At 40.6% G+C, this 15247-nt stretch overlaps 1 long non-coding RNA gene across 1 annotated transcript; it reads right to left on the bottom strand.

The window, feature by feature from the left end:
- Positions 1-216: 216 nt before the first annotated feature.
- Positions 217-12240, bottom strand: LOC148131558 (uncharacterized). The gene is made up of 3 exons (XR_015748398.1): positions 12156-12240; positions 6659-6770; positions 217-2061 (listed from the first exon to the last, which is right to left on the bottom strand). It is a non-coding gene; the product is annotated as an uncharacterized LOC148131558 (long non-coding RNA).
- Positions 12241-15247: the final 3007 nt, after the last annotated feature.

Raw genomic sequence — 15247 nt, 5'->3', positions numbered from 1 at the left:
GAAAGAAAGAAAGAAAGAAAGAAAGAAAAGAAAGAAAGAAAGAAAGAAAGAAAGAAAGAAAGAAAGAAAGAAAGAAAGAAAAAAGAAAGAAAGAAAGAAAGAAACTATTAAAGACTTCCTTCCTCTTTTTCTTCTGGAAAATTGCTTAAAGAAGAAGAGTTGATGAATCACAAAAATGAATGAATTGTATGAAGAAAGGGAAAATGCACACATCATCTCCAAATCTTTATTATGCAAATGATCCATTTATTTCATAAGCACAGTTCTAATTGTCAGAAAAGAAACAAACCAGGGTAGGCATGGGGGAATACACTTGAACCAAGATGTAAACAAGGACATAAAAGACAGATCAAACCTCTTTGTAAGTTACACGAGATCTAATGACAAGAGAGACTAGGCTCATTATAGGAAGAAGAAGAAATAACAAAGGGATAATGTGAACAACAGGGAGGACGTGTCCCACCCCTTCCACTTTTGAATTCTAAAAACGCTAAACAAATAAAATGATTTCACACCATAGATGATAAACAATGTGGAGATGAAAGAGAGGCTCTTTGAAAGTTTTAGACAATAATTGGATACAACGCAGGCAAGAACGGAATAGAAGTATTAAATAATTACTCTTCATTTGTCATAGGGAGAGGGAAGAAAGGAAAGTGTGTGTGTGTGTGTTTGTGTGTATGTTTGTGTTTGTGTTTGTGTGTGTTTGCTTTGCAGGTGTCCAAAGTTGGGCCTGCAAAGAGATTTACAAGCTCAAAGGCAAGAATATCAAGTTAAGAGGATCATGGTGTTGAATGGAGAAATGCTTTAAAAGGGAAATTCAAGGGGCATTTGTCTAAACACACAACTTCTACATGACCATGGAGCTTTTTGGTCATCCAAGTCATGGTTGTCCCAAAAGTGCTTTTTCAAAAGGCAATTGGGCTCTGTTTTTTCTTGAAGACATTTCACTTCTCATCCAAGAAGCTTCTTCAGTCTGAACTGATCTTCCAAAAGTTCACCAATTGCTAAGGGGCTGTCTTGCTAAGAGGCTGCCACAGTTTACCAATTGCTAAGTGGCTGCCACAGAGAAAGAAGGTCCATCTATTCTTTAAAGCACCAGAAGGTAGGACAAGAAGCAATGGATGGAAACTAATCAAGGGGAGAACCAACCTAGAACTAAGGAGGAATGTCCCCACAGTAAGAACAATTAACCAGTGAAACAACTTGCTTCCAGAAGTTGTGGATGCTCAAACACTGGAAGCTTTTATGAAGATATTAAACAACCATCTGTCTGAAATGTTTTTCTGCCTGAACAGGGGAGATAAGAAGACCTCCAAAGTCCCTTCTATTGGAAGAAATATCCATCTGGTTCAGTTCCAAGCTGGGAAAAAGACACTGGAAATGTGGAGGTGGATTGAAAAAAAAATGGTTTAATTGTGAAGCAGAACCACCAAGCACATGGTCCTGGGCAGCTGACCCAGAAGTGGAGTTGAGAGTGGGTGGCTTTTATACCTTCTCTTGGGCTTGAACTTGAGCTTCCTGTTCCTGTGCAAGAACATGCATTTTATTGGCTGTTGTCAAACTCCCATGGTGCCATGTGGTATCATGTTTGTCTGAGTCAAGTTTGGTTGAAGTTTGCTGGGTGATGCAATGAAGGGGCTTGTTGGGCAATTCATATGGTGGCTGAAGACTAACCCTACCTTTGTTCAAAGCCAGACCTTGCTACAGACAGTAATTACCAAATCTACATTTCTAAAGCTCAGTATCTGCTTTGGGGGTACAAGGCTCTGAGTTTTTGTCTCCCTTAAGTTTTCTATTTCTCTTTTAGGGGAAATATTTTATCCTGCTTTTTAAAAAATATTCCTCAAAGATATTTCATTCTTCTAGGAGGAGGGGTATCTTCCCATACTTCCAACTCTGTTATACTGTTATTCTGCTACTGTAACTGGGTCCATCCAATTAAAGGAGAATTCTGAGAATTAAAATCCACACATCTTAAAGTTGCCAAGTTTGAAAAGAGTTGATTTAAATCTTCTTATACTGTAATAACTTTGATGGGGAGGGGTCAAAGATCAACGTCTGCAAAATGAAAGCTTTTTTTCAGTTATCGTGGTGACCAAAAAGGGAATAACGGGAAACGTTAGGAGAGAAAAAGCAATTAACTTTACAGTCAGAAACATGGTTGCAGTGCCAGAAACAAACAGCAGGGCAGTCTTTGAGTGTTAGAGGTGTATAATATAAATCTTAGATGGAGGTGTTCTTGCTATGGAAGGCTTCACTTATATCTAGTGCAGCCCTGCCCTTCTCAACGGCATTTGTCACAACACTGTAGTAAGAACAAAATGGGCTTGCAAAGAGTAGAGCAGCAGGATGGGTACTTTAGAAAGTATAATATCGAAGGTTAAAGACATGTTTGTTTAATATTTGCTATTTGCTTAATATTCAGCAGCTGTGTTGGGTGTGTGAGTGTATGTGTGAAAAACAGCAGAGGACAGAGGAGAGGGAGGAGGAGGAGGAGGAGGAGGAGGAGGAGGAGGAGGAGGAGGAGGAGGAGGAGGAGGAGGAGGAGGAGGAGAAGAAGAAGAAGAAGAAGAAGAAGAAGAAGAAGAAGAAGAAGAAGAAGAAGAAGAAGAAGAAGAAGAAGAAGAAGAAGAAGAAGAAGAAAGAAAGAAAGAAAGAAAGAAAGAAAGAAAGAAAGAAAGAAAGAAAGAAAAAGAAAGAAAGAAAGAAAGAAAGAAAGAAAGAAAGAAAGAAAGAAAGAAAGAAAGAAAGAAAGAAAGAAAGAATTTGTTGGGGCAAATTTGGATTTGTGGAGGAGAAAATTTGGAAATTCTCAAATGGAAAAAACAAAAAACAAAGAAAGCTTGCTTGAATTAGGAAGCAACAAAAAATAGGCTGTACTGCTTAAACATTTCTGTACCACTACAAATCAAACAGCTTTTTAAACTGAAAAGGAACGAGAAAAACCCATTCAATTGCTTTCTGACTCCAGTCTAAAACATTCCAAATCTGAGCAATGATGAAGTTCCCATGATCCTTTTTTTTTTTTTTTTGAAGAGCAGTTGATAAACGTCCAAGCAATCCCACAGTTTCCCTTCAATCATCCCTCCTTCTTTGTCCCGGTTTCCTCTGTTGCTTTCTATTTTTTTTTTTTGGAAATTCTCAAATGGAAAAAACAAAAAAAAACAAAGAGAAGCTGTGCTTTTTAGGAAGGGATTTCCAGAAACTGACATTCCTCCCCAAAATCAATGAACTCACATGTGGTGCCATGCCACAAATACTCCTTTAACAACAGAAGTCAAGCAATCGATTCCTATCCATCTTCTGTGCTGTCTGGAGGATGCTTATTAAAGTGTTCTGGAGATCTAGAAGCTATTGATCCAAAATGGACATCTAAGCAAAAAAAAAAAAAACCACCTGTGGTGCTACTAGATTTGACTGTCCCCAGGTGGTTTTATTTCCTCTGGCTGAGTGAAAAATGAAGAGGGGTGGAGAAAAAAAAAAAAGAAAGAAAGAAAGAAAGAAAGAAAGAGAGAGAGAGAGAGAGAGAGAGAGAGAGAGAGAGAGAGAGAATCCCTGATGCATAGTCAGCTATGCGAATGACTCCAGTCTAAAACATTCCAAAATCTGAGCAATGATGAAGTTCCCATGATCCTTTTTTTTTTTTTTTTTTTGAAGAGCATTGTTGATAAACGTCCAAGCAATCCTAACAGTTTCCCTTTCAATCATCCCTCCTTCTTGTCCCGTGTTATTTATTTGAGAGAAAGAACATTATTATTATTTCCTCTAAGTTGCTTTCTATTTTTTTTTTCCAAAGTGGTCTGGTGTACCACAGGATAATAAAGAAGGATGCTAAAAATTGCCATCCTATGCTAGTAGGATGCAAAAAGTTGCCAGATTCAATGCATTGGGTATGGTCTTTCAATTTCTGTATCTTTTAGCCAGAAAAGTTGGTCAGACACCTTAAGTTGGAGGTTCGTGGGCTTCCTTTTTGTAGGTCCAAGGGATTTCCAGAAAGTTCTTGACTATTCCTTTTATTTTATTTTCTTTTTTTTTTTCCCAAAATCAATGAACTCACATGTGGTGCCATGCCACAAATACTCCTTTTAACAACAGAAGTCAAGCAATCGATTGCCTATCCATCTTCTGTGCTGTCTTGGGGTGGGAGGATGCTTATTAAAGTGTTCTGGAGATCTAGAAGCTATTGATCCAAAATAGGAGTAGTTTGTCGTGTACCACTGAATCAAAGGCTTTACAGAAGTCTATGTAGTTGCGTCTATTGCTTTGCCCTGGTCGAGTTGTGTCGTCCATATGTTTTTGCAGTGTAAGAGTTGCAGATTACAGGATAGTTTTTTTCTGAAACCAAATTGTTTATTGGAGAGTAGGTTGTTTGTCTCTAAGTGGAGGATGATGGATTGGTTAATAATTGATTCCATGACTTTACAGGTGACGCAGCATAAGGAGATTGGCCTATAATTTTCAACTAGGCTTGGGTCTCCCTTTTTGAAGATGGGGATGACTGTGGCTTGTGACCATAGGTTAGGCAAGGAGCTGGTCCTGAAAGATTTTTCAAAGATTATGCTTAGAGGTTTGGCTATGGCAGTGGATAGCTTTCTTAAGAAGTAGGCACATATTCCATCCGGTCCAATAGATAGAGATGGTTTTAGATTGCGTAGTGATTTTTCAACATTGTCTTCTGTGAAATCGATATGTATTAGATCATTGTTGTTATCTGTGGTACGGCTAGGAAATGCTGGGCATGATCCATTGCTGTTTACAAATACTGAGCCGAAGAATGTGTTAAAGATGTTGGCTTTAATGGTGTCGTCGTTGCAGTCTTTACCATCAGGTCCTATCAAGGGAGGGATGGACCTTGAGTCTTTTAGTTTGTTGTTTACAAAATTGTAAAAAGCACGGTGGAATTGGTGCTTAGAAAGTTTTCCTCTTGTTTAATGTGATAATTGGTGCATTCGGTCTTTATCTGGTGGCATAATTTTTGTATCGGTTTTTGAAATTGGCAACGTGACCAGATTTGTTTTTCCTCCAGAGTGATCTCTTTTTGGATTGAAGTTTCCTTATTGATATGGGTAATCTGCTTTTTGTTTTGTTTTGGGAGTTGTTGTTGGTACATATAGTTTGATGACTCTTTTGACTTCAAGTAAAAATATCTTGTAATGATCTTCAACAGTATTGCATCCAGTGAATAGAGATTGCCAATCCAGGGATGAGAGATCGTTGTCTATAAGATCATAGTTGCCTTTTTGAAGTTACAATTGGGGATTACATCATTGTGGTGATTTTTGTGTGGGCGTATGTTGAGACAAAAGTCAATCATATTGTGATCACTACTGGAAAAGGGTTCTTTAGTTGTATTCCGTAAATTAAATTCAAACTATTGCAGAAGATGAGATCGAGGCAGTTGTTTAGTCTAGTGTTGTTGGTTACTAGTTGCTCCAGTCCCAGATTTGTAATAGTATTGTAGAAGGTTGTGTGTATGATTTCAGTTGTACAATCATTTAGGGTCCAGTCAATATGAGGTAGATTGAAATCACCAAGAAAGATAAAAGGGTATGGGCAGGATGCAGCCCATGTTAGTAATGTATTTAGCTTGTTTACATGTTCGATGTCATAATCAGGTGCTCTGTAACATAGTAAGAATCGAATTGTGATATTTAAGGATAGTTCACAGATGATGGTCTCAGGAAGAGCAAGCTCCTGGGTAACTTGGATATTTTTTAGATGTAAGGATTTTTTATAGAATATAGCAACACCACCTCCTCGACGATTTTCACGATCTGATCGGTAAACATGATAGTCTCTTACTGTGGTAATGGAATCGGGAGAGATGCATTGAGCCATGTTTCACAGACAAATATAATGTCGAAGTTAGCCATATTTAGGAGGATGAGAAATTCAGGTATTTTATTCATGAGGCTTCTTGCATTGAGTAGTTTGCATTTAAGGCCGGCAGTAGTTGGAATTGAGGTAGTTGGGGCGTGCATGCCTAGTCTTGGGTGATGGTGGATCGGTTGAGGTAGGGTTGTGGTTGAGGGTAGAAGCTGAGTATTGGGTTGCGTGGCTTACTTTTTGATACATGATCTATTGTAATAGTTCCAGTTACCTTACTTTAAAAGTATAATTATTATAACAACTAAATAGAGAAGGAGGAAGAGGAAGAGGAGGAAGACAGAGTTATAGTCTCTCTCAATCAAAAGATGATTTTATTTTTCCAATGCGTTTAAAATAATTAGTTCATCTAAATCTGCTTAAATCTGCTTGGCACAATACATGTCTCAGCTCCATAAAGTAACATTAAAAGCTTTCACCAAAAGCCTTGCCTGCAGAAAGTTTGGAGTATCCCACTCCTTGCCAGTATTTTAATAGTGAGTCTTAAAAAAAAATTTTTTTTGTTGTTGTTTATTAAACAACTGATTAAACAGATTATCTACCTATAGCGCTATCAGATCTAGGCTGCAAAAAAATGGAAAAGACTAAGAAGTTCAAAACGGTAAATTGTTTGCTGCTGTCTCATGCTACTTTAGGTTTTTATAGCACAGATTTTTGGACTTTGCAGTTTTTCAGCTGGGATTTGGGGACAAAAAAAAGAAATAAATAAAAGCGTCCATTGGCTTGTCTGCATACCCTGCTAACAGGAGCAGAAGAATGTATTACTAACCATTTTTAAAAGAGAAGTATTCATGACAACACCTCCATCTGCCTTAGTAAGGCCACCCTTGGAATATTGCATCCAGTTTTGGTTGCCACAATGTAAAAAAGATGTTGAGAGTCTAGAAAGAGTGCAGAGGAGAGCGACAAAGATGATTGGGGAACTGGAGGATAAAACATACAAAGAACAGTTACTGGAATTGGGGATGTCTAGTCTAGTGAAGAGAAGGACCAGAGGAGACATGATAGCAGTGTTCCAATATTTAAGGGGCTGACACAAAGAAAAGGGAGCCAAGCTAATCTCCAAAGCACCTGATGGCAGGGCAAGAAGCAATGGGTGGAAATTAATCAAGGAGAGAAGCAACTTAGAACTAAGGAGGAATTTCCTGACAGTTAGAGCAATTAATCAGTGGAACAACTTGCCTCCAGAAATTGTGAATCCTCCAACACTGGAAGTTTTTAAAAAAGATGTTGGATAACCATTTGTCTGAGGTGATCTATGGTTTCCTGCCTGAGTGGGGGATTTGATTAGAAGACCTCCAAGGTCCTTTCCAACTCTGTTATTCTATTGTTTCTTCAGGAAAGGCCTTAAAACCTGGATATCCCAGCTGGCAAGATGTCCTAAAGAAGAAGCTGTTGGCCAGAGGTGGTTTTGTGCACTAACAGAGAAGGCACCCCAAGCTCTCCCCCGCAAAAAAACTCTTATTTTTATTGTTTTATTTTTTTGTAATTTTAATTCATTTTTATATACCGTATATGCCGGCGTATAAGGCGACCCGGCGTATAAGAGCGACCCCCAACATTTCCACTCAAAATATAGTTTGTTATATACTCGCCCCCTCTTCCACGCCTTCCACTTTTGCACTTTTTTTTTTTTTTTGAGGCACTTTTGTGTGCACCATGGAAACGAATCCCGTGAAGCCGAAGGAGCAGCCAGCCTTCTCCCAGCTCCCAAGGAAACGAGGCTCGCACCGCCCGGGCTCCGCTGAGGTATCCGGCTGGGGCTGTCAGGAGTTGTTACCGCTGGCGCAGCTCGCGCGTCCAGTCCCCGCGTTGCCTCGGGAAGGGAAAGGCAAAAAGGAAGAGCCGCGGCGCGCTTGCAATGGCAGCAGCGGCTCCTGGTTTTGCCTTTCCTTCCCGAGGCAACGGGACTGGAGCAGCAGCGGAGCACGCCAGCGGTAACAACTCCTGACAGCCCCAGCTGGATACCTCAACAGAACTCGGGCGGTGCGAGCCTCATTCCTGGGAGCTGAGAGAAGCTGGCTGCTCCTTCCACTGACTTCACGGATCATTTCCACGATGCGCAAAAGTGCCTCACGGAGCACCGCAGTGCTTCCCAATTACTATTTGCCGGCGTATAAGGCGACCCGGCATATAAGACGACCCCAATTGGAGGCATCTTTTCAGGGCAAAAAGTCATCTTATACGCCGGCAAATACGGTATATAAAACCATCGAATATTTGTGTGTTTTATGTTGACATAAGCCTCTCAGAGTTACCTGAACCGCAAGATGGATAGCAAATAAACTGATAAATAAATAAACAGAAAAACAAATAAACAAACAAATAATCTCATTCCCAGTTTGATATATGGATATATTTTTCTCTTCACCGACTGAACCTTTGTGGCATGATCCTTCCTGGGAAAATGTATTGGTTCCTCCATAGGAAATCATGTTTGACACAATTTCAACCTTTGATTTTAGGAAACCTAAGATTGCTCTCAACAGAACTGTCTTGGTGGGTTGGTTGGTTGGTTAAATTTGTATTTTGCCTTCTCTATAATAATTCAAAGTCGCACCCCTGCTGACCTTCCCATGTAGTTTTCACCGTAATTTTCTTAGGTAAGTTGGGCTGAGAGATAATTCTACACACATCTGAATCTGACCCTGGACTCTGATATTTTGGGGGGAAAATATGTCTCTCTACATTCAGCCTTCATCAATGTGTCAGATTCCAGATGTGTTGGGAATGTCTAGGCTGGCTGAGAAAACTGAGTGATGATTCCCAACATATCTGGGTCCTGCTGTTGGTTCATCTGTGCAGCTTCCCTTGGCAAGAAAATCAATCTCATGCTATGGTAAATCAGCAATGACTGTAACGGACCATAACATAATGCTCTGTCTCTTTTTCAGCATCCTGTTTTTGGTTCCTTGGATAAGAAAAGATAATTCCTAGCAATTACCAAGACAGATTTTGCGACCCGGTTAGTCTGCACGTTAAGCTTTCAATAGGTGCCTCAGAGTTATTGAAGGGTACGATTGTACTTTAGGAGTCCACGAAGGAAAAACTTAATGTATACACTGAAAATTCCTCTGACTGGCCCCACAATTGTAGGAGCAAGTTGAAGACAGAGAGTAAAAGAAGCTGATCCAACCCAGAACTAAGGATAGTGAGAATAATTAACCTCCAGAAGTTGAGGGTGATCCATCACTGATGTTTGGACAACCATTTTTCCACAGAGGTACAGGTGAGCAGGTGATTGGGCTAGAAGACCTTCAAGGTCCCTTTATTCTGCATTTTTTTTTTTATTATTAAAAGGCAGTAATTTTCATGAGCCAGAACTCACTTCACCCAATGCTTAAAGCAGTGTTACAAGAGCCAAGGTGGTGCAGTGATAAGAAGGTAGCATTATAGGCTAACTCTGCCCACTACCAGGAGTTCATTCCTGACTGGTTCAAGGTTGGCTCAGTCTTCTATCCATCCAAGGTCAGTAAAATGAGGACCCAGATTGTTGGGGGCAATATGCTGACTCTGTAAAACAGTTAGAGAGTTCTGCAAAGCACTATGAAGCACTATATACCATGTTTCCCTGAAAATATGACCTAGCCAGAAAATAAGTCCTACCTTGATTTTATATGTGTGCCCAATATAAGTCCTATCCCCCAAATAAGCCCTAATTAAGACCCCACCCACTGCAGGGGGCATGGGTAAAAATTAAGCTAGGATGGTGATGGTGGGGTAGAACTGCCCTACTACTTATCTTCAAACAGTTGCCACAAGGCCTTGCATACCCTGACACCTGCCTTGCTGGTCCAATTTCTTCTGCAGCCAGCAAGGCCTTCAAGGCTTTCCTAAAGGTCTCTGCAGCTGATAACAGAGCCCTGGATCAACACCCTCCCCAAAAATAAGACCTGGTATTATTATTTTTTTGGGAAAATATAAGACAGGGTCTTCTTTTTCAGGGAAACACGGGTAGGTCTAAGTGTTACTGCTACTCAACCTTTACAACTTCAAAATGTGTGGACTTCAACTTCCAGTGTTCTTCAGCTTTTTCTTTAGGAATGCAAAAATTGAACCTGAATAATGAGGAAGAAGCTTCTGAAAAATAGATCCGTAGGATTTGGAAGCTGGTAGAAGCTCATTAAAGAGAAATCCAAACTAGAACTAAAGAGAAATTATCCCTAACATAGGGTTAGAACTCAAAAGGATTCAATCAATTGTCAGCATTCCAATAAACTTCCATTCCAATCAATAACTCCGAGACAGACATATCTCAAAGGTACCTTTATTTGGATAGTAAACTGGCACATCTGTGGAAAACTTTCACATCTGAAAGTTTTTGGGCTTCCTTGCAATCTTCAAAACTACAAATCCACCCCCCAACACACACACACACTTGGCTGTCATCACATCACATGGCCCAATCACAATCCATATTAAAGTAAAATCCTTATTTCATTCTGTGCCATACTCAATGACCTTGAACTAACAAAAGAATTTTATTTTGTCTACTTAGAGCTACTCAATTGAATCCCCCCTCCCACTTTCTCAGGCTTGTGGAAGTGTGGGACCATGTAATCTCAATATGGCTTCCAAAGCTGACAAAGGGTTTTACAATTCTTTCCATGCAAGTAACACTAACACTTTCCAAGTTTTTATTGCCATTATTCCTCTCAGATTTTTTTTTCTATCACCTATCATTTCTGTAAGCTCACCATGAAATTCACATTTATTTCAAAATTTTATCTCGGTTCATTTATGTATTATTGCCAATTGGAACTCTCAGACTGTTATCTTACACCTCATTTAACTGCAATTAAACTTTTTGTGCCTTTATGTTTCAGTAATGTATTATTGGAGAGTGTAATAGATGTTTTTGCATTACAATTTACAGTGCAAAGCTCTCACACAATCCATGAAAATAACAGTAAAAGTAGTAAAATTATGAAGAAGGAATAACCTCAACAAGACACCGGGCTTCTAAAATGCTCTTGTTGACCAAAAATGTTTCTATTGAAAGTCTTGAGGGAGCATATTTGTCAGGTTCCAAGTAATGTACCCATCACAAACAGAACTCCAAGGCAAGTTAGTTCCTCAAAGAACAGGTTTATTCAGATACATTATCTTGGAACAAACTGGTGGAAAGCCAGTTCTGAAAGTTCCCGCACTTTCCAACACGTTAAAAGTAAAAGTTTCCTGTTTTCTCAAAACAATAAATCACATTGTCCAACCTGAATACTGGCTGGTTGCTTGGCGACTTCTCTTCTGGCCAGCCAGCTGTTGGTATGTCTCTGACTCATAAGAGAGCTATGTTGTTTTGGCTACAAAAACCCATCTGTCTTTACTCTTCCCCCTTCAACTCCAGACTGTGTCAACCTGAAGCCATATAAGAAGAAACCCAAATAGAAACAGAACCCTAAAGAAAAGGAAACAGCCACAGCAGGCCAGCTTCAGGCTTGACAATATGTGCCAATGTCACCATTGCCTCTAGAGGCCTTCAAGATCAGGGGTCTTCAGACTTGACAATTTTAAGACTTGTGGACTTCAACTCCCAGAATTCCTCCTCCAGTCGTGTTAGTTCAGGAACTCTGGCTGTTGTAGTTGACAAGTCTTAAACTTGGCAAGTTTGAAGACCCTTGTTCAAGATCATGGAAAGTTCCTCAGGAAACACCCAAAGTCTGAGATGACATCCAATGTTCTTGGAGGACCTCCAATGGCTGTGGGTGGCTATTTCAGTACTTCTTTACACTATCTAAAGCAGAGGTGCCAAATTCGCAGCCTGCCAGCCGGATGCAACATACACTGGTCATGCTCACCCCGGTTTAGCAAAGCAACAAAAAGTTGTGATACATCACATGATGACAACGTGATGCCGTGAGTTTTATACCCCTGATCTAGAGGGGTGGAGAAATGGACAATGTAGCAAACATTTCTCCACTTGGTGGAGAAATGGACAATGTAGCAAACATATATAAATATGAGTGTCCAAGTGTGGTCAGGGTTTATTCAGCTTTATTCAGCTGAATAAACACATAAAGCTTATCAAGGCAAATAGCTTTTATACCAAGCAACACCTGAAACCGGCAAAATACTCCAACAGATGAAGGATGATTTTCAGGGCTAGTGGTAACTTTTCTTTCTATTCTACCCTAGGAGAGGTTTGATACAGTGGTGTGATTCAACTGGTGTAACAACCGGTTCGGTGAGCGAGCACGCACGCCAAACATGTGCTCCACGCATGCACACAGCATTTAGAAAAGACCATCTTGAGCTATAATACTTACCTTCTGCTGCAGCCTCAGTGAGTAAAACAGCTGATGCGCGGCAAACTACTCTACTGCAAGAATCAGCTGTGCTCAAAAACAAGGAAAAAAAGCACAGGAAAGGGCAGGGATGGGCAGGTGGGGCCAAATGATCACTGGAACTACCAGTTCGTCTGAACTGGTCTGAACCAGTAGAATCCCACCCCAGGTTTGATATTAAATATTGCTAACTGTTTGAGGATATTTTCGCTGACCTCTGTTTGCTTTAAAAAAAGGGTCTTTTTCTTTCTCTGCCCCATTTAGACAGTCTTGATATTTAAGTAAAAGAAAACTTTTTTTCTTTTGATATTTAAGTCTTTGTGGGAAAAAAAAAAAAACCAACAACCAAAAAACCCCCCACCATACAGCAGAAGGTTTCACACTGCTGAGGTTCAAAAGAAAATGTCATTTGGATTTTAATCCTAAAAATAAGGGGAAAAAACAGACATGAGTCAATGGGTTGTGCTAAAATGCAACAGAAGGCTGAGATTTGGTTTTTGTTTTTTTTCAGAAATACATTTTTAAGAAACTGATGGGAGGGAAAAACAAGTGAGAATGATTGGCAGCCATTATTTAAGCAGAAATGTGGTAGAAGATTGTTCAGTAATTTTTAATTGGTGTTCCTGCACTGAACAAAACTTTGAATGATAGTTTCAGTACCTCTTATCAGGCCCATGTTTTGTTTTTTTAACCAGCTCCTTTATCCACCCTGCCTCCATTCCAGTTCTCTAATTCTTCCTTCTAACTAGCTTCCATCCTTCCAGAAAATGTTTGCCTGGGTGAAAAAAATAAATATGCCAATGCATTAACAGAGGGATAGTATCAAGATCATGTGAAGTGTTAGTACCCCTTTATAAAGCCTTAGTAAGACCACACTTAGATTATTGCATCCAATTTTGGTCAATATATTATAAAAATGATGTTGAGGCAGTGGAAAAAGTGCAGAGAAGAGTAACAAAGATGATTAGGGGGCTGGAGGCTAAAACATATGAAGAATGGTTTCAGGAATTGGGTTTGCCTAGTCTAGTGAAAAAAGGACTAGAGGTGACATGATGGCAGTGTTCCAATATTTGAAGGGCTGCCACAAAAAGTGCAGGGGTCAACCCATTCTCCAAAACATCAGAAAGACAAAAAACAGTGGATGGAAACTAATCAAGAAGAGAAGCAACCTAGAACTAAGGAGATAGATAGATAGATAGATAGATAGATAGATAGATAGATAGATAGATAGATAGATAGATAGATAGATAGATATTTTTTCTTAAGTTTTCGCGGTACTTACATGTATGGCATTCAGCTTTGTTCGGGTATTTTCCCATGTCATTGTAGTTGTGCTTTTAAAGTTGTAGCAACGTTTCGGCAGAATCTCATCTGCCATCATCAGACTTCTGTATAGTGTTCATCTATAGTGTTCATATAGTGTTCTGTATAGATGAACACTATACAGAAGCCTGATGATGGCAGATGAGATTCTGCCGAACGCTGCTAAGCAACTTTAAAAGCACAACTACAATGACGTGGGAAAATACCCAACAAAGCTGAATGCCATACAAGAAGTACCCATAAAACTTAAGAAAACAAATATATATATATATGTATATATATATTAACAGCGACAACCACTTATCTGGAATTGCCTAGGAACCTCTGCTTGGGTTGGGGGGTTGGACTAGAACACCTCTAAGCCCCTTCCAACTCTGTTATTCTGTTAAATAGCAATAGCACGTAGTCTTATATACCATTTCACAGTGCTTTATAGCAATCTGGATTTTCAATTTACTGACCTTGGAAGGATGGAAGGCTGAATCAACTTTGAGCCCATCACAATCAAACTTCAGATTGTGTGCAAATAGCCTGCAATACTGCATTCCAACCACTACACCACCAGAGCTCTTATATAGCAGAATATGCATATTTCAATTGTTGGAATACCTAATAAAATATACAATAGACCAGGGGTCCCCAACCACCGGGCCGCGGACCGTACCGGGCCGTGGAGCACTCTTTACCGGGCCGCAAAGAAAAAAAATTAAAAAAATGGCGGCTTTCTTCGCCTTCGTGAATGCTGCTGGGATCGGGGATCAAGGACACAAATGAAAGAAGGGAGGAGGAAGCAACCGAAGCCTGTCCTGCTCTCTGGCTCAGCTCTCTCAGTCGCTTTCTCGCTCCTCCACCAGCCCAGGAAGAAACTGCTTCAAAGAAGCCGGGAAGCTTTTCCTGTCGCCGCAGCTTCCCGAAGCACCCGTTCACCCCACCCCACCCGCCCGCCGCTCGCAGTTCAATCCACAGTGCTCCATTCTGCCTGCCTGCCTGTCTGGTTGTTTGGGAGCAGCTTCGGCTGAGAATAATAACTATTCGCCTCTTTTTATCAGCCAAGCTGCTCCGAAACGAAGAAGGCAGGCAGGCAGGCAGGTAGAACGGAGCACTGTGGATTGAACCGCGAGCGGCGGGCGGGCGGGGTGGGGGTGAAACGGGCGCTCGGGAAGCTGTGGCGACAGGAAAAGCCACCCCACCCCCACCCCGGCTTCTTTGAAGCAGTTTCTTCCTGGGCTGCTGTAGGAGCGATAGAGTGACTGAGAGAGAACGAGGCAGACACCTGAGGGAGGGAGGGAGGGAGACACCTGAGGGATGGGGCTGAGGGAGGCAGGACCAAGGCGCTCCTGAACTTGGTGGTTTGCTGGCAGACGTTTTATTACCCGACTAGGTAACAACATCAGATGTTACCTAGTCAGGTAATGAAACGTCTGCAAGCAAACTACCAAAGTCGGATTCTCTCTCCTCCCCCCGGTCCTTGAAAAATGTTTCTGCTTGACACGGTCCCTGGTACAAAAAGGTTGGGGACCACTGCAATAGACTATAGCTTGTACATTTTCAAGACGAAAGGTGTTTTTTTTTCCCCCGGTTGCATCTAATTGTGGCACAGACATATCTGAGTACCCTTCTGCCAGTTTTTTAAAAAAACAATGCTCATTTAATCCTTGCCTGTGAATAAAATAGATTTACTTTAGTTGTCTTTTGCTGCCTTGTGTTAACGCACTATTTCCCCTTTATTCCAACAACATTTACAGATTGCT

The sequence above is a fragment of the Notechis scutatus genome, chromosome 3 (genome assembly GCF_049901735.1).
Source record: "Notechis scutatus isolate UNSWTSFEM ecotype Mainland chromosome 3, rNotScu1.2, whole genome shotgun sequence".
Classification (NCBI taxonomy): Eukaryota; Metazoa; Chordata; class Lepidosauria; order Squamata; family Elapidae; genus Notechis; species Notechis scutatus.
Note: the sequence above shows the minus strand (reverse complement) of the source record. Positions and strands in the feature narration are given on the sequence as shown.